A 26111-nucleotide genomic window follows, 5' to 3' on the forward strand; every position below is an offset into this window, starting at 1 on the left:
AATGTGTACATTTTTGCTCTCAGTCCGACAAATTTCATCATTATCATCCCATTGTTCTCGTCTTTCATCAAGCCGGGAACCTTTTTATTTACAAGTAGGAAATTATACCTATTCTCTATCGATAATCACTTGTGTCGAAACAGTTAATATCGCGTCTCATGGTTTCATAAATGACCTCACACATAATATGATAAATTATGCTGTCGGTGTCTGTGTACATTACCTTACAGGTTTTACCATATCGAGGAACCATGTACTCATGATCAAATCCGTACAAGCAGGTTTTGGATATATCTAATATGCACATACCCACATAGATTGGTTTCTTGAAAAAAAGTTTTCGGAAAATCCATAGCGTTTATGGAAAATTTGGTTTCGCGATCATTGCCTCTGCACCATGTAGCCCATCCCCAACGTGTCACGAGGTTTACGTCTACATGATTCCGAACATTTTTCCATAGTTTTACCGAATACCGCGTTGTTCATCAATTTGTACAAAATTTCTTTTCAAGAACGTTAGTGGCATTTGTTCTAAACAGGGTATTTAATCCTATGTATTCGCGGAGTCATGGTGACTCACAATGGGCTGGATCGAGAAATTTAGTGACATTTTGTTATAACTCTAGAACCATAAGAGATATCGGGATGAAATTTGCACTAAAATTCATTTAAAAAATAGTCAATCTTAACTGTTAACAAATAAAATTTTTTCTATATTGTTAAACAATAATTGTTAATTAATTTTCATTGATTTTTTGTATTAAAATAAAATTGTTTAAGTATAATCTCCCAAACTATTTTTTACTCTTACTAAACATGTATTTTATATTTACATTTCATACATGTAATGTTTTATAGAATACGTAAAATATAAATTCGTGGAGGTAAAAACGCCTCACAAGCGTGTCAAAAGATATTTTTTATAATAATTATAAATAATTTTTTCAATTTAATTGTTTTAAGATCATGTTCATTCTATATATTACAACCTTTGTTATTTCGTATTATTTCATGTATGTGTAATGTGTTTATAAAAGATGAAAATATGAACAAAAATATAACAAATATAAAAGATAAGCCAATTAATCTTAGCAAAACGTTTCTAAATTGATGTTCACAGGTAAACTTTTGGTCCATTTGTTTAGTTTAATTAATTATTAAATCTGCAGCTTCTGGATATCTGCAGGCATAAAAACTGAGATTAAAATTATTATATTCAACAAATATTGTCAGATATAAAATGTAATCTAATTAACATACTGCTTTATCTGCATAGATAAATTGACAGATATACTTACCCAAAAACAGTGATACTCACTAAGGAAAACTATGAAACTCTTAGTCCAGTTATATTATTACCGTTCGTTATGTTTTTAACAATAAAATTAATAGATTAACTATATTATTGTTAAAAATTACATACTTGTTTTAGGTAGGTACGAACTTTTAATGCAATTGCAAAAATATTCATATTTGGATGGTATTTAATGTATGTGAGTTGCTATGCGTCAGGTGAGACGTCCCCGATAACTTTAAACAATCATAATTTCCAAGATCGGATCGGTTCGGATATGATTTTTTTGTGGGGATATGTAGAGGAAGGTCTAATGAAAATGATCTGTTTATACGATTAGGTCCAGTTAGGTCCTCTAAAAAATACACCTTGCAAATTCTAAGAAAGTATATAGATTTTATTCATTTCATTAAATATTAATTTTTAATACATTGCGAGCAACCATCCTCAACTAACGGCGTTAATTGTTACCGCAAAGGACTGTTTTTCATTTACACAAAAGACCCAGAATAAATATTAAATAGGGTAATCAGGACACCTCGATGAAAAGAAGCAATTTTTTTGGCTGAAAAATACTGCATCCCAAAATGTCTATCTTTGTGAATTTATATTAACTACAGTTTTTGTGAACGAACATTAATTTTTTCAGCTTCGATGTTGATGGACATTTAGGAGGCAATATAAATTTATTAGAAATCGATATGAGAAAGAGAGAGAGAGAGAGAGAGAGAGAGAGAGAGAGAGAGAGAGAGAGAGAGTCGACTCTTTCGTGAAATGTCACTAAATTTCTCGATCCGGCCCACTGTGTTAATAATTCAAACCTAATTTTATATGTTTTAGCATAGCATCCCACGTGAAACCTGGTAAAGTGTAATAATATGGTGGATCTAAACTGTAGCTCTTAATACAAGTTTTTATGAAAATTTTCAAAAACATCAGCCAGTAACAAAACATCAGCTTTCAAACACAGATCGCTGTATTCACCCAAACTTTTTGTGTTGAAACGCTTCCACACATTCTCGGCATGCACATAATCACTAGACTGCGGATTTTATACATATATGGCAAAAATGAGTATGTGCAATTTAAAGCAGTGGACAGGTTAACAGGATTTAAAAATATCAATGTACTCGTTTCAGCTAATTAATATCATTAGAGAAAAAATTATATTTCTATTTGGCTCCTATGTTGTGCAATTTATGAAGACAATTTTTATTTTTCATAAAGATCCGCAGTCTAATAATCACGTTCGGATACGGTTTCGCCTGTCAACGAACTGTAAAATGACTCGCAAACAAAGATCGTCTAATTTATCTACGCAATCGAGATATTCGTATGGAAAGAGACACCCTTTCGCGTCAACAACATGAAATTTTCTATGGAAAGATTTTGAAATTCGGAACGCGTAAAATTGTCAATTTGTTTGTGTCGAGGAAAGATGCTAATTTGTCGAGACTTGTGTTCAAACATTTTTGTACGAATCGATGAATCGTAATTTAATACAATTACGCGAATCTGATTGCTGATCTTCAACATTTTTGTAAATGAAATATACTTTTCTTTAGTTATTGGTAATACGTTGACACTACCTTCAAACGCATTAGCTATTTCTTCGATAATGAAATGTGAATCGTACCCGGATAAATTGTGGAAAACTATGGGAATGCAAAACGAATTTTTGTAATTTAAATTGCAATCTTGATGCGTGGGGCCTCTATATCGTCCTGTTAGATGACAATGATCGCGCACCCGTATATCCTTTTCCTCACATGGTTTTTCACAAATGTTGCAATGCGCTGCGTTGATAAGTGCCTCGCACTGTTCATTCGTTAGCTGTTTCATAATTTATCAAATAAAAAAATTATAAGAAAGATCTTATTTTTTATTTAAAACCAATCCTCCTCCTCCGCCTCGTCCTCCTACTCATACAATTAACTCGTATTTATTAAAAAGAAAACAATTACAGTAATAATATCGCCCCCTTCCTATACAGCGAGATATTTTTTACATTAGTGAAAAGTTACTCTTATCTACTCTTTAATTATACAAATATACAAGTATTAAAAAATAATTAAAATATAATTATTGCAGCGAATTTCTTGTCATTTGTCTTCATTATTTTTGTTTCCTGCGAACAGACAGATAGACAGTTATATATCATGTTATATACTTTGGGATATTTTTTCTTTGAAAATTTATTTACCTTCGAGCGACGATTCTTTGACGAATCCTCAGACGTCCATACCGCGCTTCGCCCAGAATCAATCTCCAATTTCGCAATCATTGTGAAACACTGTGTGAAAAAAATAAAAAAAACGTAAAAAGAGGTGTCATGTTTGTGGTTTTGACGTGGAAAAAATTCAAAGTCGCGTCTTTATAACTGATACTTTACGTGTTTTTATAATTGTTAACCCCTGCTCGAAATGTTTGTACTTCGCGCAGACTGCAATGGTATGTGATGTTTTTTGTCGGTTGCCAACAGTGAAGTCGACACGGTCCGTCATCAGCAATTTCATACACGGGATCGTGAACTAGTACATCGTATTTCGGAGAGCTGAAATCTTCCAAATTTATCGAGTTTATTTTCATTTTTCGAAGGATGTCTCTCTCTCGAAACATCCACCTTTGTACGCTACGACAGGATTCGCATAATCGCGCACAAAATTTTGAATTACTTCGAATATATCGTGCTGTTGATATTTTTCATAGCCGAAATCTTTAAATGGAATCCCGTGTATGAAATTACTGACATACCATGCAGACTTTTTGTCAGCGTCGGATAAACAACGTTCTTCCCCAAGCGAAATTCGAAGAGTTCGAACGAGCCGTCATGACAAACATCGATCACATGGCTAACTCTTTGCATATAAATTTTTTTTCCACAATTTTTTCCACTAGATTTTACATCGTTTATTAATTTTTTTTATTGTACTTACCGTTGAAGAAATGGGGATGCGCGAAGTTGGCTGGTCGGATGATAAAAACACACACGCGATGTAACTTCGTATAGCGATCCTGATTGTCGACGTTTTTTCTTATGGTATAACTTCATACGACGACTGTTACGAGCAATTTATAATGGATACCCCTACCCACTAATGTAAAAAATATCTCCATATAATATTCCACACACACGCAACAAGTCCAACGGGCAGTACGCGAAAACCGTCACGTATGGAAAAATGGTTGATCTTTGAATCTCAACACGACAAACGCTTGCAACGATGGAACGTTCACGAAGACTTCGCGTTCCATCGCGTCCTGTTCATTCATTCTTACCATCCCCACCAACTACAATAAAAAGATGGAAGAAATGATTTGAAATGCTACTCTTAATGTTTACGATAGCTGACTGTATGGCGATGGCAGACAGAAACAGCGACACGGTCCTCTTACATCTTGCATTACATCGATAAGAAGATCTTTCAGAGGGGACCGTTGTATATTTACGAAATTAAACAAGACGTTCATCGAACTCGTGAGATTAGACGTTCGTCGAAATCTCCGCTCGATAACAAAATCGTCGATAAACTTTATAATCGTAAAAAATTTACAGCATGATTGATTATGTTCACAAATATTAATAACTATACTAATTTAAATGATAACAAAATGAAATCTGTGCGAAAGTGCTCTGTACACCTAACTGAAAAACTTCTGTAATACAAGAATTTACACAATTTTCCTCGAAACCCTTGAAAATTGCCAATGAACGGATGCTGTTTCAGAAAGCGTGGCGTAAAATCTCTTGGCTTTCAATGAAGTATACTATCAAGCGACCTTTAGCTACGTTGGATAGAAAAAATTCCATGACAAACGGAAAAATTTAGAAATTGACTTCTTTCTAGATTTTCGGCCAAATACCCCAGAGTTGGGCATTAATCGATTAAAATTTTAGTCAAGATTGATTAATGTGTATGATTAAAAGAAGAAATCATCGAAAAATCGAAGACTGATTCAATCGATTGATGAAGTTAATAATCACCATACGGTCTATCCATAAATTGTAATAACCAGGGAGATAGAGACAGAGAGCGGAGATGAAGAATTGACAGAAATATATCTCAAGAGAAACTCAGTTTACATTTTTTTCAGTATTCATACAGTTTTGATTCCGTATTTCATTTCGAAGTTCCAGCAGTTAATCATTAATGGAACGTTTGCGAAGACTTCGCGTTCCATCGCGTCCTGTTCATTCATTCTTACCATCCCCAACCAACTACGATAAAAAGATGTATGAAATTATTTGAAATGCTACTTTTAATGAATGTGTACGATAGCTGGCTGTATGGCGATGGCAGACAGAAACAGTGACACGGTCCTCTTGCACTACATCGATAAGAAGATCTTTCAGAGGGGACCGTTGTATATTTACGAAATTAAACAAGACGTTCATCGAACTCGTGAGATTATACGTTCATCGAAATCTCCGCACGTGAGAAAAACCGCTGGTCCTCGACAAATCGTGGTTGAGAAAAATTATTGACTGGCTGTATGGTCCCCTTACATAAATCTTTCAGAGGGGACCGTTGTATATATTTATGAAATTAAACAAGACGTTCATTGAACTCCGTTCAAATGAGTGTTTTACCTCAAGTTTGACAAATCGATGTTGAGAAAAATTATTGACTGGCTGTATGGTCCCCTTACATAAATCTTTCAGAGGGGACCGTTGTATATATTTATGTAATTAAACAAGACGTTCATTGAACTCCGTTCGAATGAGTGTTTTACCTCAAGTTTGACAAATCGATGTTGAGAAAAATTATTGACTGGCTGTATGGTCCCCTTACATAAATCTTTCAGAGGGGGCCGTTCTATATATTTATGAAATTAAACAAGAAGTTCATTGAACTCCGTTCAAATGAGTGTTTTACGATAGCTGCATGGCGATGACAGACATAAACAGTCTTGCATGTAGAGACGTGAAAACATAAACACGTTCGGACACGTTCCCAAGGATCACCCCTCCCTCTCCCCCTCACCAGGCAATACCAGGAAACTGGTCTTGAATGCAATACCTGGAAACTGCCCCCCCCCTCCCCCATCTTTCAAGATATGGGCTGTATTTCCCCCCCTCCCCCTCCCCCAAAAACATGATGCAATAATTCCATTAAAAATATGACGTAATATATGCTCGTGCAATACCGCTCGGCGGTACCGCTCTCCCGTGAAGTGAAAAGTGAATTAGAACCCGCCTAGAACATCTACTTTTCACTCCGTTCCGGTATATAGCATCGCCATTTCTAACATTTTAGCTACCAAAATTGTTGTTCGTAGGGCTCTAACGAAGCTATAACGACAATGATGTTTGCACGTCTGTTTAGTAAACATTTAGCTACGTTAGCTAGACGCTGTGTTCATTCTCCATAAATGAACACGAATATCAATTTCGCCAGTCACTGATGCCTCGTGCACGTTCGATGTTGCAATTTTCATCGAGAGCCCCACGTTTACGTGGTTCGTTTGCTTATATAATAGAATGTGTATTACCCTCGCGGGTCTGATAAATAGCTTAGAGTTTGAAAAGATTATGTCTGCCGATAATGGGATACTTTGCGATTGGAGGAAATTGAATCTCTGTGGTCATTGTGTCGAGTTCAAAGGAAAAGTGATTTTCACATTTGTCCGGAGTAAGTCATAATTCTTCTTTAACAATTCATCTTCACTTTACTGTTAAATTGATACAGTACACTAAGCCATCAATACGATGGAAAGGTAAATTATTAGCTGTGTGAATGCTTACAAAATTTCACAATAACAAAACATAAATACACCTCTTTGAACATAAAATTTTTAAAAGAATGTACAGTGAGATCAGTCACGTCGTTGACAACTAATTAACACGTTGATTGTATTTTGATTGAAATTCTGAAAGGAGTGGGTTCTAAATGGGGTAGATTCTAGGATTCAATAAGTAATTAATATGACAAGATTTAACTTAAGACAATTTTTGTTTATTACTAATAAATGCATAGAGAGAATATATATCACTAGTTTTGTAAATAGCAATAAATTCATGAATAAAGAGCTACGAATTAATTTGTACACCATAAATTCGTTAGGTTGCGAGGGAAATTCCATGTAAGATCAGAGAGGTCTCATAGTTACCAACAGGGCCTCCAACACCCTAACTCAACCCTCAATCGCCAATTCAAGACATCCTCAGGAAATCTAGCTAAAATCTAGATTCTCCTAGTTTAGCAGTCGATGGCAGTTCATCCTTGACACGAAGCACAGCGAATGAAATTCTGAATGAAGTGCAGGGATCGCAGGGTGTTAGCAGTTCATTCCGAGACCGTGAAGTTCCACGGCGCTCGACTTCGGTGAACAGCACGAGTCCCAAGAAAACATCGACGCGGAGGTCTCTGAATGAATCGGGGCTGGGCTACGAGAGGCTCGTACGTGAATAGCAACGGGCACAGCCGGCTTTATTATCCGGCATCTACCCTCCGTGGCGCCACACTGGGCTGAACCGACGAAATCTGTGTCAAAATCAAAGAACTTTCGATAGAAATGAGATAGAGCGATGAAATGTATTTAAAGTGAAAGCTGAAACTTTGCAGAATATGGAATAATTATGGAGATTGTGGTATGTACGAACGTTTTTTAACGTTGAGAAAATTCGTTAAACTTGCACAATTTGAAGAAAATTGTGGTTTTTTCATTACCACGCGCGGAAAAAATTTATTTTTAACATGCGACATATCATTTCCCGTAGATTTTTTCTACGACCTCAGAATTTTGCAAGAAATCGGTTTTTGTGAAGAAAAACCATTGAAATCATCATTTTTCGTTGAAATGATTTGATAACTCACTCATTTGTAAGTATATTGTATTACTATTTATGGAACACAATAAAAATAAACATAATGAAATATTTGAACGTTTAGAGTTACTTACGAAGCATGAAACACTTCAAATCTCGTGAGCGCTTGACGAATTGCTGTCATTCTCGCTGTCACTGCTTGTAGGCTGTGTGTGGCTGTAATGTAATTTAAATTAGATATTTGTTTTCCATAATATAGGGTTAAAGTACGAATGATGTGTGTGTATTATATGTATGTACATGTGTGTATTAACAAATAACCCTATATATAGTTAAATTTATAAAATAGAGAATCGGAACAGAAGAATTCTAAAATTGTAATTGAAAAAGAAGATCAGATCAAAACGAGCTTTCGCGAGAAACAACACGTCTGTCAACGAATGGTTATCCATGTGTCATATTTTTACAAATAAATACGGCTTATTCCTTACAAATATCAGAAGTGGGATTGCCATCGTGTTCGACAACGTGTATTTATGGTGACGTGTCGCGATCGGAAATTTTGAAATGTATCGGTTTATGTAGTGCATTCGGTTTATGTTACGGTCTCTTGTGCGGAGATTTGATTTAAGTTGTGATATAATTATCTTGCAAATATGGTTATGGTGTCTGAGCTTAAAGAAATTCTAAAAGAAAATGGCTTGTCTACTACGGGGACGAAAAACGAATTGATCAAGCGGCTGTTGGATGCGGGGATTCCGGTACCAACCCCAGTCGAAACACCGCCTATTTCCGAGATGCAGGCTACCACGAGTGACATCCAGGAAACAGACGTGTCACATCAGGTACGAGAGATCGAGATTTTAAGAAGAGAAAGGAATTTAGCGGCGCGTGAAGCAGAATTGCTACGACGAGAACTTGACTTGCTAAGGACGACGCAGCAAGATCGTTCCGATCGTCAAGGTTTTGATCATCAAGATTCTGATCGTCCTGTCCGAATCAGGGTGAGGAAATGGCAGGAACTGAAAGGTATGGTTGCCGAATATGATGGTCAAAATTTAGATTATGACAAGTGGGAGAAACAGGTTCTGTCATTGTTCTCCTCGTACGAGCTTGACCAACACGAGAAGAAGGCATTACTATGTAGCAGACTCACCGGCAAAGTGTTAAGGTGGTATCATTCTAGAATTGATTGTGTGGATTTAAACTCTGATGACCTGCTACGAGAAATGAAGAAAATGTATGGTCTACGGCCTGATCCACTGGTACTACGAAAAGAATTTGAGAAAAGGATGTGGAGAACCGGTGAAACCTTCTCAGATTACCTACACGACAAAGTAATATTGGGTAATCGCGTCCCTGTAACAGAAGCCGAAATGATTTCCTATGTCATCGAAGGAATACAGAGTGAGACGTTACGTACGCAATCGAAGATACAGCGTTATGAATCCATCGAGGCTTTACAAGAGGCATTCGCAAACGTACCAGCACCAAGGGAGACGTTACGTCGACCATTTATACAACGGGAAAGAGTGTTGCAGCCAAGCAGGGAGCAGCAGATAGATCAGCAGACGCGGAAACAGATGGAACCCGGTACGCAGAGATGTTATAATTGTAACGAGAATGGACACATCGCTCGAAAATGCCCGAAGACAAAGAAACCGATGGAGCAACCCGGTACGCGAAGGTGTTACAACTGTAACGAGGGAGGACACATCGCGTACGATTGCCCGAAGCCGAAGAGGGAAAGAGGCTCCTGCTTCAAATGTGGAAAATCTGATCATCAGGCAAACCAATGCAGTCCATCATCCAAAATCAATTACGTGGGAGAACAACGAGACGACGATGACGACTTCCAACGTCAGGTGGAGATGCGTATTAAAAACAAGGACAGTATTTTTAGTGTTTCTGTTAATGCGTTGATTGATTCGGGAAGTCCAATATGTTTTATTAAAGAACGATACATTCCTAGGGATTGCGTGACAACTGATTTACATGACAATCGGTTTTGCGGTATTAATGGCAGTAATCTAAATGTTTTAGGTTACACAGAGGCGACGGTTATTTCAGATAACACAGAGTACGATGTACTCTTACGAGTAGTACCGGATCGAACAATGCAAAGTCCGATGATTTTAGGTCGTGATTTCATAAAACTAGCAAAAATGTCGTTGACTGTTAAAGACGTTAACGTTAACGTTAACGTTCAGAGACCATCACGAACCTGCGGTAGACAACGTTATGAAATTAACACTCGTGGACGAAAGACCATTCTCGTACACTCCACGTAGACTATCTTATGACGAGAAAAATAAATTACGAAATATTTTAAACGAATTACTTGCTAAAGGCATCATTAGGGAAAGTACTCCTGAATATGCTTCTCCGATAGTATTAACTAAGGAAAAGAACGGTGAAACAAGGTTATGCGTGGATTTTAGAACCTTGAATAAAATTACGACGCGCGATAATTTTCCACTTCCATTAATAGAAGATCAACTTGATTTACTGAGAGGGAAAAAATATTTTACAAGTTTAGATCTTAAAGACGGTTTCTTTCACATCAAAATGCACGAGGAATCGATAAAATATACTTCATTCGTCACGCCTTTAGGCCAATACGAGTATACGAGGATGCCTTTTGGGTTAAAGGGAGCCCCTCTGAAATTCCAACGGTTTGTGACACAAATTTTTAGGAAAGAAATTGATAGAGGCGAAATATCGGTGTATCTAGACGATTTTTTAATTATGACAGAAACGATCGAACATCACTTGCAAATACTAGAACACGTCTTCAAACTACTCGTAGCTAACAAACTTAAATTACGACTTGATAAGTGTAATTTTTAACAAACAAAATTAGATTATTTAGGTTACACAATTAACGACGAAGGAATTCGTCCGACCAAACGAGGCCTCGAAGCGGTAGCGAATTTTCCGTACCCTCGTAACCTTCGAGATGTTCAAGGATTTCTGGGATTGTGTGTTCCTATTTTAGGAAATTTGTCGAGGGATTTTCGATCATCGCGAAACCTCTTTATGATTTAGTAAAGAAAGACATAAAATTTAGATTTACAGAAATTGAAAAACAGGCGTTCGAATCACTTAAAGAGCGTTTACTTCAAGCACCGATTTTAAGTATATATTCCCCACGAGATGAAACTCAATTACACTGCGATGCAAGTACAACGGGGTTTGGTGCGATCTTGCTACAGAAAAAGATAGATAAAAAGTTACACCCAGTATTTTATTTTTCGAAAAGAACGACAGAGACCGAATCGAAATACCACAGCTTCGAATTAGAAACTCTGGCAATAATTTATGCGTTACGTCGTTTTCGTACATATTTACTTGGAGTAAAATTTAAAATAATCACTGATTGTCAGGCTCTAAGCCTCACATTGAATAAAAAAGAAACAAACCCACGAATCGAGCGTTGGGTTTTAGAATTAGAAAATTACGATTATACGTTGGAGCATAGATCAGGAGCCCGAATGCCACACGTCGATGCTTTAAGTAGGCAAGTACTCGTAATAGAGGACAATTCTTTCGATCGTAACCTCGCGTTATGCCAAAAAGACGATCCAATGATAATGAAAATTCATACCGAGTTAGTACAGGCAGAGAATAAATTCTACGAAATGAGGAATGGTTTAGTTTATAAAAAATATAAAAATCAAGCATTGTTTTATGTTCCTTCGGCATTGGAAACAAGTATAATACACAAATATCATAATGAAATGAGTCATGTCGGAATAGAAAAGACCATGCGAAACATATTAAACAGCTATTGGTTTCCGGAAATGAAATGCAAAGTAGAAAAACACATAAAGAATTGTTTAAAATGTATCGCATTCTCGCCAAACACGGGGAAATCGGAAGGATCGTTGTATAATATACCGAAAGGCAACGTACCGTTTGATACATTACATATAGATCATTTAACCCCAGTTTCTAGATCAAGTACGGGAAAAAACCGTCACATTTATGTAATTGTAGATGCGTTTTCTAAATTCGTGAAATTGTATGCGACCAAAACAACTAATTCGTCAGAAGCCATAAAATATTTGAAAACATATTTTGAACAATATAGTCGACCACTACGGATCGTATCTGATCGTGGAACATGCTTTACGTCTAAAGAATTTGAAGATTTTGTAAAAGAATATAATGTACAACATATAAAGATAGCCACTGCCTCTCCACAAGCTAATGGTCAAGCAGAAAGAGTAAATCGGACAATATTACCGATGATTGCCAAAATAACCGACGAAATTAATTCTTCTTGGCCTAATGTTTTAAAAGACGTCGAGTTCGCCTGTAATAATACGATATCAAAGACAACAAATGAGTGTCCTAGCATGTTACTGTTTGGTTTACGACAGCGTGGAAGAATAATTGATGAGTTGCGAGATGCGTTAGAATTAAGCGAACTAATTAATGTACCACGCCGAGAAGTATCGGAGTTACGCGAGCAAGCCAGAGATAAAATTTTACAGAATCAGAAATTAAATAAGCGTATATTTGACCGAAAGCACAAGCCTGCAAAAAAATATAAAATTGGAGACAAAGTTATGATAAGGAATTTCGATAATTCATTGGGTGTTTCAGCAAAAATGATACCAAAATTTAAAGGACCTTATGAGATAGAACGTATATTTAGAAATGATTGATATTTATTGAAAGATATTGATGGATTTCAATTATCCAGAACTCCGTATAGAGGGACATGGGAGGCATCTAATATGCGGCCATGGACACCGGGTTAAATTTAAAATTCGATCATTGTTTTCGTTATGTTGTATTTGTATCCTTAGATATTTAAATCTTGTTTTAATTTAATTCAATTAGTGTTTCTCAGTCAATTTAAGGACAAATTATAACTCTTATTTATGTTAAAATCTGTATTATATTTCATTTAGTTGTGTGATTAATCGGGACGATTAATTGTCAGGATGGCCGAACTATAGGGTTAAAGTACGAATGATGTGTGTGTATTATATGTATGTACATGTGTGTATTAACAAATAACCCTATATATAGTTAAATTTATAAAATAGAGAATCGGAACAGAAGAATTCTAAAATTGTAATTGAAAAAGAAGATCAGATCAAAACGAGCTTTCGCGAGAAACAACACGTCTGTCAACGAATAGTTATCCATGTGTCATATTTTTACAAATAAATACGGCTTATTCCTTACATATATGTTTATTTACACAGGAAGTAAGGTAAGTATTTAATCTTTTTAACTTACTTGTCATAAACGAATTTTTTAACTTCTGCTGATACCTTATGCTTTTTGTGGAAGTTCAATCGATTTTCTATGAGTATAAGTGAAATTTTCGGGTCGGTTAGGTATAATGCCCGATTAAAAACGTCTAGCAATCTATTTTTTCGGCTACTTTGTCGTGAATGCAGTATCATATTTTTTCTGTACAATTTATGCCACGATTCATTTGCATCTTCTGAATAGTAAGGTATGGGTAATGGAAACTGCCTTGCTATTTCACAACCATGTTTTAATAACTTATGTAAGGTAGGGTTCATTCGAGCCCACGGAAATAAGTTGTAGTGTAGGCAATATGTCGCCCAACAGAATTTCTCGAGTGCCTGTAGGTTTAACGGCTTCTTGGATTTGAAGACCAATAATATTGTAGCTATGTGTTTTACAAGTTGCACATCGATCTCTAAGGGTGTGCGCATAAGGGTGTGCGCATACCAGAGCGTCTCGAGAAGGCCGTGGCCGTCGATGGACATCCATGCGGCAACAAATCTCGAGCGGGTTGATGGGGAGCAAGGTTCCCTGCTGTGCGTGGCAGAAAAAAAGGTCTCCGTGGGCTCCCCACCTCTTTTAGGGAAAGGGACCTTTCTTTCAGGGAGCCCTGCTCCCTGCTGTGAAGCCGTCGGCCCGGGACAGATTTGTTGCCGCATGGACGTCCATCGACGGCCACGGCCTTCTGGAGACGATCCACCTTAAAGGTGTGCGCATACCAGAGCGTCTCGAGAAGGCCGTGGATCGTCTCGGGAAGGCCAAAGCCACCGATGGACGACCATGCCGCAAGAAATCTCTAGCGGGCCGGCGCACAGTGGGCTGGATCGAGAAATTTAGTGACATTTCACGAAAGAGTCGACTTTCTCATATCGATTTCTAATAAATTCGTATTGCTTCCTAAATGTCCATCAACAACGAAGCGGAAAATATTAATGTTCGTTCACAAAAACTGTAGTTAATATAAATTGACAAAGATAGACATTTGGGATGCAGTATTTTTCAGCGAAAAATTGCTTCTTTTCATCGAGGTGTCCTGATTACTCTATTTAATATTTCTTCTGGGTCTTTTGTGTAAATGAAAAACAGTCCTTTGCGGTAACAATTAACGCTGTTAGTTGAGGATGGTTGCTCGCAATCTATTAACAATTAATATTTAATGAAATGAATAAAATCTATATACTTTCTTAGAATTTGCAAGGTGTATCTTTTAGGGAACCTAACGGAACCTAATCAGATAAGTCAGATCATTTTCATTGGACCTTCCTCTACATATCCCCACAAAAATCATATCCGAACCGATCCGATATTGGAAGTTATGATTGTTTAAAGTTATCGGGACGTGCCACCTGACGCATAGCAACTCACATATAGTACTTAAATACCATCCAAATATGAATATTTTTGCAATTGCATTGAAAGTTCGTACCTACCTAAAACAAGTATGTAATTTTTAACAATTAATTAAATAAAAAAAAAATTATTGTTAAAAATATAATGAACGGTAATAATATAACTAGACTAAGAGTTTCTTAAATAAGTATATGTATAGTTTATTAAGTGTATTTAAGTATTATTAAGTTTATTAAGTGTATTTAAGCGTTATTAAGTTTATCAAGTATTGACACATTTGTGATATTAATATACATAATACATAAATATACATAAATATATAAATTTGGAAATTTAGTAAGTACAATGACGTTTAAGCATTTGTTATAACAAAGACGATACTATGCTCATGCATAGTGCAGATATTGTAAAATATGCCTTAGTACCAATTGGCCAACTTAGCGAAGAAGCACAAGAAACTCGGCACAAAGATTTTAAGAAATTTAGGAGCAGAAATAGTAGGAAAAATTCCAGAACAAATACAAATAAAGACATATTTTTATTTATTTAAAAAAAAATTTTTTTTTCTTGTTTTTTTTATTAGTGATACTCACTAAGAAAAACTAAGATACTCTTAGTCTAGTTATATTATTACCGTTCATTATATTTTTAACAATAAATTTTTTTTTATTTAATTAATTGTTAAAAATTACATACTTGTTTTAGGTAGGTACGAACTTTCAATGCAATTGCAAAAATATTCATATTTGGATGGTATTTAAGTACTATATGTGAGTTGCTATGCGTCAGGTGGCACGTCTCGATAACTTTAAACAATCATAATTTCCAATATCGGATCGGTTCGGATATGATTTTTGTGGGGATATGTAGAGGAAGGTCCAATGAAAATGATCTGACTTATCCGATTAGGTGCCGTTAGGTCCTCTAATTATTATTATTATTATTACTAAACAAATTGACCAAAAGTTTACCAGTTACCATCAATTTAAAAACGTTTTGGTAAGATAATTGGATTATCTTTTATATTTGTTATCTTTTTGTTGATATTTTTATCTTTTATAAACACATTACACATACATGAAATAATACGAAATAACAAAGGTCGTAATATATAGAATAGACATGATTTTAAAACAATTAAATTGAAAAATTATTTATAATCATTATAAATTATTATAAAAAATATCTTTTGACACGCTTGTGAGACGTTTTTACCTCCTCAGTACATTTTGTATGCGTTGATTATAAAAAGATTTCTTGAATTTATATTTTACGTATTCTATAAAACATTACATGTATGAAATGTAAATATAAAATACATATTTAGTAAGTAAAAAATAGTTTGGAAGATTATACTTAAACAATTTTATTTTAATACAAAAATTCAATGAAAATTAATTAACAATTATTGTTTAACAAAATAGAAAAAATTTTATTTGTTTACAGTTAAAATTCACTATTTTTTTAATGAATTTTAGTGCAAATTTCATCCCGATATCTCTTATGGTTCAAGAGTTATAACAAGATGTCACTAAATTTCTCGATCCAGCCCACTGTGCGGCGCACAGTGCGGTATTGGACCTGAAAAGCTGGCCAAAAATCAATATTGTAAATATTTACATAGAATGTTGTAATTAGGCCCCAATATAGGTAAATAAACATGCCATTACGTGGTGCACTCCTTTTTTTGTTTATCCAAACAGTCACCCGTGTCTCCAATTAAAACATAGCACTTGTTCGATACACACGCCTTTGATCGTAGCATTCCATTCATACGCATCTCTTTCTTGTTATAATTTTTATGTTGAAAGTGATTTTTGTGACGAAATCTGGAATAGATGTTGTTACAAGAAGGTATGTACATTATATTAAGCATATCTGTGTCAATGTTAAAATTTTTTTATACGTATTTTTACCGATTTCCAATCCTCGTTAAGAGCTCTTAGATTTTCATGACGGTTTTTTGCATAAATTAGTGTTTTTAAACATATGCAACTCATCGCAACGGCATAAAAGTTATGTGGTGTTAAACTACAGGATATCTAGAATTAGTATACCGCAAAAAAGTTTTCACAAGTTTTCACATTAAAAAAAAATAAAGCTCCAAATATAGCCCCTTTTTACCACGTTACCACGTTTTTATTAGCTCGCTTTCTTGTTTGTTTGTCTGTTTGTCTGTTTGTCTGTTTGTCTGTTTGTTCGGTGGCAAATTTTGCAATTGATTTTAAACTAACTTCCTGATGAGCTAGAGACTTGAAATCGGTTACATGGCTCAGAACTGGATGACAATGCATTATTCAAAAAAAAAATTTTAAAAAGTCTATCCGTTTCGGAGATATAACAATTAAATATTTACCTGTTCACCCCCCCGCGAAACCTACGTCATCGCGTTCAGCGACCGCCACGCCACGCGACAGCGCTCCCTACTCCACTACCCGTTCCCTCTCTAACTCATCCCTACTCCACTGACCCGATTCGCACCGAAGGAGCTCAGTGTGCGTCCGTGTGTGTCAGTGTGCGTTTGAGCTCCGTGCGGTCTTTAGAAAGTTACTACGTATTATTATACTATAATGTTTGTTTACCAATCGAAGGGACAGTTACACCGAGATTTTCGGTCGAACCTTTATCTTTGACATTTTACCACGGCGTTCGTTTTCGATATGACGCGTCGCAATACCGTCTGAAATTTACTACATGTCTCTGTTATAATCTCATCAAAATGTTCAAAATCGATTGTAAAATTTCACACATACAAGACTAAAAAGCAGAAAATAATTATTTAAATAAAAATAAATTTTTTAAAAATACCACGTTTTTAAAACGGACTAAAAAGTATATATATATATATATATATTAATTTATGTACATATCGGGGACCGTACAAATAAGCTTACGTTAGTTTAGCACACGCTTGTGCACGTGTTTGTAATATAAAAACCGTGTGTGAATGATCCGGTAACTTCAGCCACCTGTCACACGATTGCATTGGTGAAACTTGTCACTGTCACAGGTAAGTTTTTATTTTATTGATATGATGTAATTTCCATTATTTGTAACAATATGTTGCCATTTTTCAGGTAACCTGTCAATTCCTGATTTGCGATGACTTGGTATTGTGTTGGTAAAACTTGTCACTGCCATTTCAGGTAAGTTTTTATTTTATTTATATTAATAATAAAATTTAAAATTTATATTTTATAATTATATAGATAAATATATTGTGATAAATATACATATACATATAGATAAGTATATTGTTACAAATATATTGTTATGTATTATTGTATATATTAGTGTTATACGTATATGCGTGATTGTATTGTATTATACTATGTACCTAATGTGTTTGTAATAAATGGAATTTTGATCAATTTAAATGTTAAATTAAAATTAAATTTAAATGTCCTATAAACCTCATATAAATGTCCTGCGTCCTGAATATATCCAGCCGTACATCCAAATAACATCCGTATGTTTCCAGATACGTCAGACGATTGTTTAAACAGTTATATTTTTATTATTTGATCAAATGTTTAAACCAATAATATTTGATTACTTAAACGATTGTTAAAACAAATATATATTTATTATTTAAACAATTTTCGTCGTGTACAACAAACAAATATAAACAATTATCATGTTATTTGACGAGAAAATATTGTTTTAAATATTACTGACAAATAAATCGAATTACTTTATTAATATCATATTTTTCCTTTCTTTTACCAATTACACTTGTACGTACTTATTACCACGTTTTTATTAGCTCGCTTTCTTGTTTGTTTGTCTGTTTGTCTGTTTGTTCGGTGGCAAATTTTGCAATTGATTTTAAACTAACTTCCTGATGAGCTAGAGACTTGAAATCGGTTACATGGCTCAGAACTAGATGACAATGCATTATTCAAAAAAAAATTTTTGAAAAGTCTATCCGTTTCGGAGAAATAACAATTAAATATTTGCCTGTTCACCTCCCCGCGAAACCCTACGTCCACGTGTTCAGCGCTCCCTACTCCACTAGGCGTTCCCACTCTGACTCATCCCCACTCCACTGAACGTCGAACCTTTATCTTTGACATTTTACCATGGCGTTTGTTTTCGATAGGACGGGGTTGCAATACCGTCTGAAATTTACTACGTGTCTCTGTTATAATCTCCATAGACATATAGAGATAGACTGCGCGGCCTGAACGAAGCGCTGAAGCCCACAATGGCGGCGTGCGAGAGAAAGAGAGCATTAGCCGGGGTCCATAGCGCTCTCTTTCTAATTGATGTGTCGACACATCATATAGAAAGAGAGCGCTATGGACCCCGACTAATGCTCTCTCTCTCACTCTTTGTACCGCGCGCCGCCATTGTGGGCTTCAACTCGCCCATAAGACGGCGCAGTCTATCTCTATATGTCTATGATAATCTCATAAAAATGTTTAAAATCGATTCAAAAGTTTCACACACACAAGACTAAAAAGCAGAAAATAATTATTAAAATACAAATAAATTTTTTTAAAATATCACGTTTTTAAAATGGACTGAGAAGTATAAAATAATTTTTCCTAGCCCCGTACAGATTCCTAACCACGTACAGGTATTCCTGAAAATTTGTGATTGTGAATTTTTAACATCTACGCAAATACTTGTAAGATTTAAAACGAAAAACGTGGGGCGCATGCAATAGATAATTGATGCATGAATAGTTCACCTAAATTACTAAAAATTTTATTGCTTCGCAAATGATATGAACTGTTGTGTGAGATTTCTCAACGGCTTCTACTCTCTACACTCCTTACTATTATCTTGCGCCCCACGTTTTTCGTTTTAAATCTTACAAGTATTTGCGTAGATGTTAAAAATTCACAATCACAAATTTTCAGGATTATCTGTACGTGGTTAGGAATCTGTACGGGGCTAGGAAAAATTATTTTATACTTTTTAGTCCATTTTAAAAACGTGGTATTTTAAAAAAATTTATTTTTATTTTAATAATTATTATTACCATGGTTTTAGTAACTCGATTTCTTGTGTCTCTTCGGTACAAATTTTGCTATATTTTGTTATATACATAAAATGTATTTATGATATTCAGATTTTAGAAAAATCTTTCTTTTTGTTTTATTTGAAGCTCTTCAGACCTTGAAGTAGGTCCATTTCGCTTCTTTTAGAAAATCTGATTCCAAATTAGGAACATTTATTATGCCTTCCATTATTACACACATCCAAGTAAATACAGTTGTTACTTCTGTAGATGATCAAAATATACATTATTTACAGTTGTACCTTTATCCTCCACAATTAATAATTTACATATATGTAGGATGGATTTTTGGCGTTTATCAATTATTCGCGTTCGTCAATTCTTCGCGCTCGTCACTTTCGCGCACGTCACTTTTACCATCAAGCGCAACGATTCCAGATATATTACCACGTTTTTACTACCATAGCTGTGCTAATAGTTTACGAACACCTACACTATGGCTGCAATAAGGAAATTTTCTCGGAAGTAACTGCACGAGCTAGTAAAAGGAAGCACAAAACGGTTGTTTGATGAAAAAATTAAAGATTTAGAAGAAAAGTTGGTTATCATTACAAAGTGCCCCCCTGAGAAAATTGATGTACTCCAACATACCATTAAGATTTTAAAAATAATTTATAAGCGTAAATGGCTTGGGTGTAATAGTACAGAAAGCCGTTTCCTGGAAAAGCATTAAGAATGGCTAAATCAAGAAATTTCCATTCCTTGCAGTTCCAAAGGTCGCGGTCGACCAAGCAAAGAATTCGAAGAATTAAGTGACCGATCAAAGCGACGAAAGACAATGGAGCTTAGAATGAATGTCCCTCTCGATGAATTGGCATACGCGACACAGATGAGTCAGCGAGCTGCAGGTAATATTGACACCGCGAAAATAATTAAAGATATTACTAAATCTCCAAGCAGTGCAGCAAAATTTCGTAAAGCAACCCTTATTGGTAGTCAAAAAACTACTACGAAGAAACACTCGCCAGAAGAGGCTCTGGCAATATTCGTCCAAGCTAATTTGAGTATGACTCAATACGAGGTGATCCATCAGGCCAACAGAGATGTATATCCATGTTATACGTCTGCAAACTATACATCTGCAAAAAGCTAAGCAAGATTGTTACCCACAAAAAAGGGTTGGTGAAACTTTTGCCGAGGTGAAATTGCAAGATTTGGTCGATCATACAACTTTTAGGCTGTGTAAATATTTGGAACCAGTAATCGAGAACTTCCGAAGTCAAAATAAAGATTTTGTGCTTATATTTAAGTGGGGTTGCGATGGATCCCAGCAAAACCAATATAAGCAAAAATTTGAAAATTATAGCGACAGTGATGCTAACATTTTTCTGAGTTCCCTTGTGCCAATGAGACTAATGTGTGGGAAACAAATTATGTGGCAGAACCCTAGCCCATCGTCACCAAGATTTTGAAGGCCTATCAGAATGCGATTTGTGAAAGAAAATAAGGACATCACTAATGAGGAGATTGAATATGTGGAAAGCCAGACCAGAAAGGGCCTAGCCGATTAAGATGGTCAAAACTGCCCTTAGAGCTTTTTCAATGGCTATTGAACCATTCGAAAGCTGCCCAAGAAAAACCCCTCTGAGTAAAATTTCAGCCCTCTAGCTTGCCCGTGAGGGTAGTTACAGGGTAAAATAGATTTTGCGCTTTTCGGCGCATTTTCCGGTCTAAAATGCGTTCTAAAATTCTGAAAAAAATGTGACACATTCCTGATCCTAAGGCGCATTTTTGAGAATTTTTTCAGATATTTTTGTTTCAAACTGTGGTCGTAAAAAATGAAAAACCTCAAAAAAATCGGAAAAATATTTTTTTCTCAAAAATATGAAAACATGCCATTCTACTGTTTGGTTCCCTGATAAAGTACTATAACAGGCAATGTTGTCAATTTTTTCACATTTTTTGTTCGGCTGCATCATTGTCAAAAACAATAAAAACCGAATTTTTTCGACGTTTTTGCTGTGAGGAGGAAAGTTACACTTGTTGGCTTTACCGTGGGCGTATATTAAGTAATTTTTAGCGTTATTACACTGAAACAAGCAATTATTTTACCTAAAAAATGTGATTTGAGAGAAAGCAAAATTGTATTCTGTGCGATATATACCTGAATGTTCGCAACGCTTACAACATCGCCGGTTGGCACAGCGGTTAAGGCGTCCGACTACGGAGCGGATACTCTGGGGTTCGAATCCTGTCGATAGCAGTTTTTTTTCCATACGTCAAACTTCATTTTTTCAATTTCTTATTATGTATGTAGTTTACTCATATGAGTTTAACAATATTTTTTTAATGTTTTAAAAATATTCAAGTAACATTTTTAAGCAAAATACATACAAAAATAGTTTTGGATCATAAAAAGTATTATAAAACTCCAGCATAATGCGTGTACCGTCGACGGCCAACTCTGGTCTCAGTGCCTATAAAATCCCGCATTCTCCCCACAATTATAAAAGATAAGTCTATTTCTATCAACTCCATACAAATATTTACTTTTATGAGAAATAAATAATTCTGTAATTAACAGGTCACGTAAAAACAGCAGCTAATTGGCTGACAATGACAACTCGCAAGAACAGCTGCTATATATACTTCTTTCTATTTTACCCGTTTCTACAAATTCCGAAAGGCCTAGAAACTATATTCATGATTTTTAATGTTAAAAATGTTAAACAGGACCGCCATGATGAACATATACAATTAGAGAATCAAGGAAATAATAGATACTCCAAAACTATTTTTGTACGTATTTTACTTAAAAATATTACTTAAATATTTTTAAAACATTAAAAAAATATTGTTAAACTCACATGAATAAACCACATAATAAGAAATTGGAAAAATATAGTTTCATGTACGGAAAATACGCGCAGCTATTGGTAAGGGAAATAATAACCACCCTCCCAAAAAGCTAAGATTCCTTGCGGGCCAGTTTTCACGGCGGTCATTGTATTCTTCGTTGCTGATTATTGCGCGACCAGAATCATAAACTAATATAAACGTGGTAAAAATTAACTACCACTGTACCTGCTATGTACTGTCACATTGTCCTTTCCCGTTCGGTTTGAAGGCCAGGGAAAACGGTCAACTCCAGGTTTCTATAGGCACTGAGACCGGAGTTGACCGTCGACGGTACACGCATTATGCTGGAGTTTTATAATACTTTTTATGATCCAAAACTATTTTTGTATGTATTTTGCTTAAAAATGTTACTTGAATATTTTTAAAACATTAAAAAAATATTGTTAAACTCATATGAGTAAACTACATACATAATAAGAAATTGAAAAAATGAAGTTTGACGTATGGAAAAAAAACTGCTATCGACAGGATTCGAACCCCAGAGTATCCGCTCCGTAGTCGGACGCCTTAACCGCTGTGCCAACCGGCGATGTTGTAAGCGTTGCGAACATTCAGGTATATATCGCACAGAATACAATTTTGCTTTCTCTCAAATCACATTTTTTAGGTAAAATAATTGCTTGTTTCAGTGTAATAACGCTAAAAATTACTTAATATACGCCCACGGTAAAGCCAACAAGTGTAACTTTCCTCCTCACAGCAAAAACGTCGAAAAAATTCGGTTTTTATTGTTTTTGACAATGATGCAGCCGAACAAAAAATGTGAAAAAATTGACAACATTGCCTGTTATAGTACTTTATCAGGGAACCAAACAGTAGAATGGCATGTTTTCATATTTTTGAGAAAAAAATATTTTTCCGATTTTTTTGAGGTTTTTCATTTTTTACGACCACAGTTTGAAACAAAAATATCTGAAAAAATTCTCAAAAATGCGCCTTAGGATCAGGAATGTGTCACATTTTTTTCAGAATTTTAGAACGCATTTTAGATCGGAAAATGCGCCGAAAAGCGCAAAATCTATTTTACCCTGTAACTACCCTCACGGGCAAGCTAGAGGGCTGAAATTTTACTCAGAGGGGTTTTTCTTGGGCAGCTTTCGAATGGTTCAATAGCCATTGAAAAAGCTCTAAGGGCAGTTTTGACCATCTTAATCGGCTAGGCCCTTTGCAACCGACAAGCGTTAAGAAAAACATTAAGATAAATCACGTATTACTGCCAACAATGGTGGATGGAAAAGTGTGCAATACCGCCACTAACAATTCTTCGACAATGTGCTGCTACATATGCAATAAAACGTCAAAAAGCTTCAATGACTTAACGAAGGGAAGCACAGAAAATCCTGAAACATTTAAATTTGGACTGTCAATACTGCACGCCAGAATTAGGTTTTTTGAATTTCTGCTACACCTGTCCTATAAAGTAAAGGCAGAAGTACATACAAGTCGCGTTACATTAAAAAGTGACCAAGCAAAAATCCGTACTGCCAAACAAAACGTGCAAAAAGAATTTCGCGAAAAAATGGGATTGCTGGTGGATGTACCGAAAGCTAGATACGGTAATACCAATGATGGTAATACGTCACGTAGATTTTTTAACAATTCAGAAGCAGCAGCTGCTATCACAGGGATAGACTTGGAATTAATAAAGAGATTTAAAATAATATGAGAAGTGTTATCTTCTGGCTTCGAAATAGACGTGGAAAAATTATCTACGTACACTATGGATACGGCGAAGTATTATGTAAAGGGCATAGCCGGATAAGGTAGTCAAAAATGCCCTTGAGCCGAATTTTATCGACGATGTGCCATTCGATAGAGCACCAAGAAAAAACATACTGTGCAAAATTTCAACCCTGTATCTCGATCGGGAGGGTAGTTATGGGGTAAAAACGAAAAATCAGTTTTTGGCCTATTTTCCCTAGTTAATGACGTTTAAAAATTCTGAAAAAATCTGACACATGTCAAAAACCCAAATACATACTTTGCAATTGGTTTCAGATTTTTAAAATGGAAATCCTGCTTGTAAAAAATCAGAAACCTCAAAAAAATCGAAAAAATGCAGATTTCACATGGAAGTTTTAGAGTGACAACATTTATATTTTTACAGTAGCAGTATATTGTTATAAGTATTGTTCATGAATTTTTTCAGATTTTTTGGTTTGGTGCGCCGTTGTTAAAAAAAATAAAAACCGATTTTTTCGACGTTTTTTCCGCGAAGAACTAAGCTAACCTTAAAATTATTACGTTTTATTTATTCTGTAAGTCTATCAGGCACTGATAAACCTTGAACATTAAAAAAAAAAATTAATCAATGAAATCGGCTTGATTAGTATTTTTACTATGTCAGCGTATTACATCTGAAAGTATTAACCACATTTCCAACAGCTCGGTTGGCTCAGCGCGTTAAGCGTTCGACTGGGAGTCCCCCTCGAACCTTCAAGGGAGACGGACGTGCCGACCGCTGTCCTGCGAGCTACCTGTCAAGATCAAAATCGCTCAACTAGAATCAGTGAAAAGTTTTTCTGTAACCTGGCATTTTTCTAAAAGAAAAAATTAGTGAAAATACAGATAGTGCACAGGGAGTTTACCCCCCGGACCCAGAAGTGATAGAAGAAGAAAATAAAAATAGAAATAGAAACACGGAAAATGTGATAAACAATAAAGTGTTCCTCAACATAATAAAAACGATCAAGGATGAAGAGACTCTCGTCACCAGTCCCTCCGTCCTTAAAAACAAGTTAAACAAAATACTTAAAACAAAGAAAACGATTGAAATATCACTACCAAAGCCTAACCTAAATGGTAAAAAACGACTCCATTTAAATAGCAATCCTAAAGTATTCGACGAAAAAATGCCAAAGACACCTAGTACAAAGAAAAAACAGAAGGAGAAGTCTTCTACAGAAGGAGAAGAAATAAACAAAGAACTATTACAAATGATCGATAGTCTAAAAAAAAAAATTGAAAATATAAGCAAGGAGCTGGAGGAGGAGAGAGCCAAAAACGCATCGAGCTCTACGCAAAATAGCATAGCAGAAAGCCCAAAAAGAAAATCTACAGCAAATGGCAATGAAGAAAAGAAATCACCAAGTACCGTTAGCCGCACGACCCCCAACTACGAACAAGGGAAACAATGGCCAGAAGGTCATAGCACAAGCAAGAAAAGATGTAACGGAACAGGGGCAACCCAGGAGTACCTGAAAGAACAAAACAACACCGCACCAGCCGACGACAATATAATGGACCTCGACGAGCCACAGGACCCCAACCCAAAGACAAAGACAACGAAACCAAACGTAGACAATAAAGTGGTACAAGAAATAGTAACGAAAGTACGACAGATAAAACCGCCGATAATAAATATTTTCGAATCTTCCCAGCAAGTCACGTACAGAATTGTTAAAGAGTCCCTAAATATTAACAAATTCAGCATTAAATACATTAATAGTAATAAACATTATTTACAACTTGAGAACCTAGAAGACCATGCAGCAGTTATTAACATACTAACAGCAAGAAAAATTAAATTCTTCACA

The 26111-nt window shown here is 35.4% G+C and overlaps 1 protein-coding gene and 1 long non-coding RNA gene across 3 annotated transcripts in view; both read right to left on the minus strand.

The window, feature by feature from the left end:
* Positions 1 to 26111, minus strand: part of LOC143214525 (uncharacterized) — a 65863-nt gene that overhangs the window by 10744 nt on the left and 29008 nt on the right. The window lies entirely within an intron of this gene.
* On the minus strand, positions 1671 to 5553 carry LOC143212223 (uncharacterized). 2 transcript variants are annotated; one of them, XR_013009654.1, is made up of 3 exons: positions 4231 to 5553; positions 3498 to 3587; positions 1671 to 3422 (listed from the first exon to the last, which is right to left on the minus strand). It is a non-coding gene; the product is annotated as an uncharacterized LOC143212223 (long non-coding RNA). The 2 variants fall into 2 exon arrangements; XR_013009652.1 differs by lacking the exon at positions 4231 to 5553 and having other exon boundaries at positions 3498 to 3782.

The sequence above is a fragment of the Lasioglossum baleicum genome, chromosome 1, assembly GCF_051020765.1.
Source record: "Lasioglossum baleicum chromosome 1, iyLasBale1, whole genome shotgun sequence".
In the NCBI taxonomy this organism is placed as follows: domain Eukaryota; kingdom Metazoa; phylum Arthropoda; class Insecta; order Hymenoptera; family Halictidae; genus Lasioglossum; species Lasioglossum baleicum.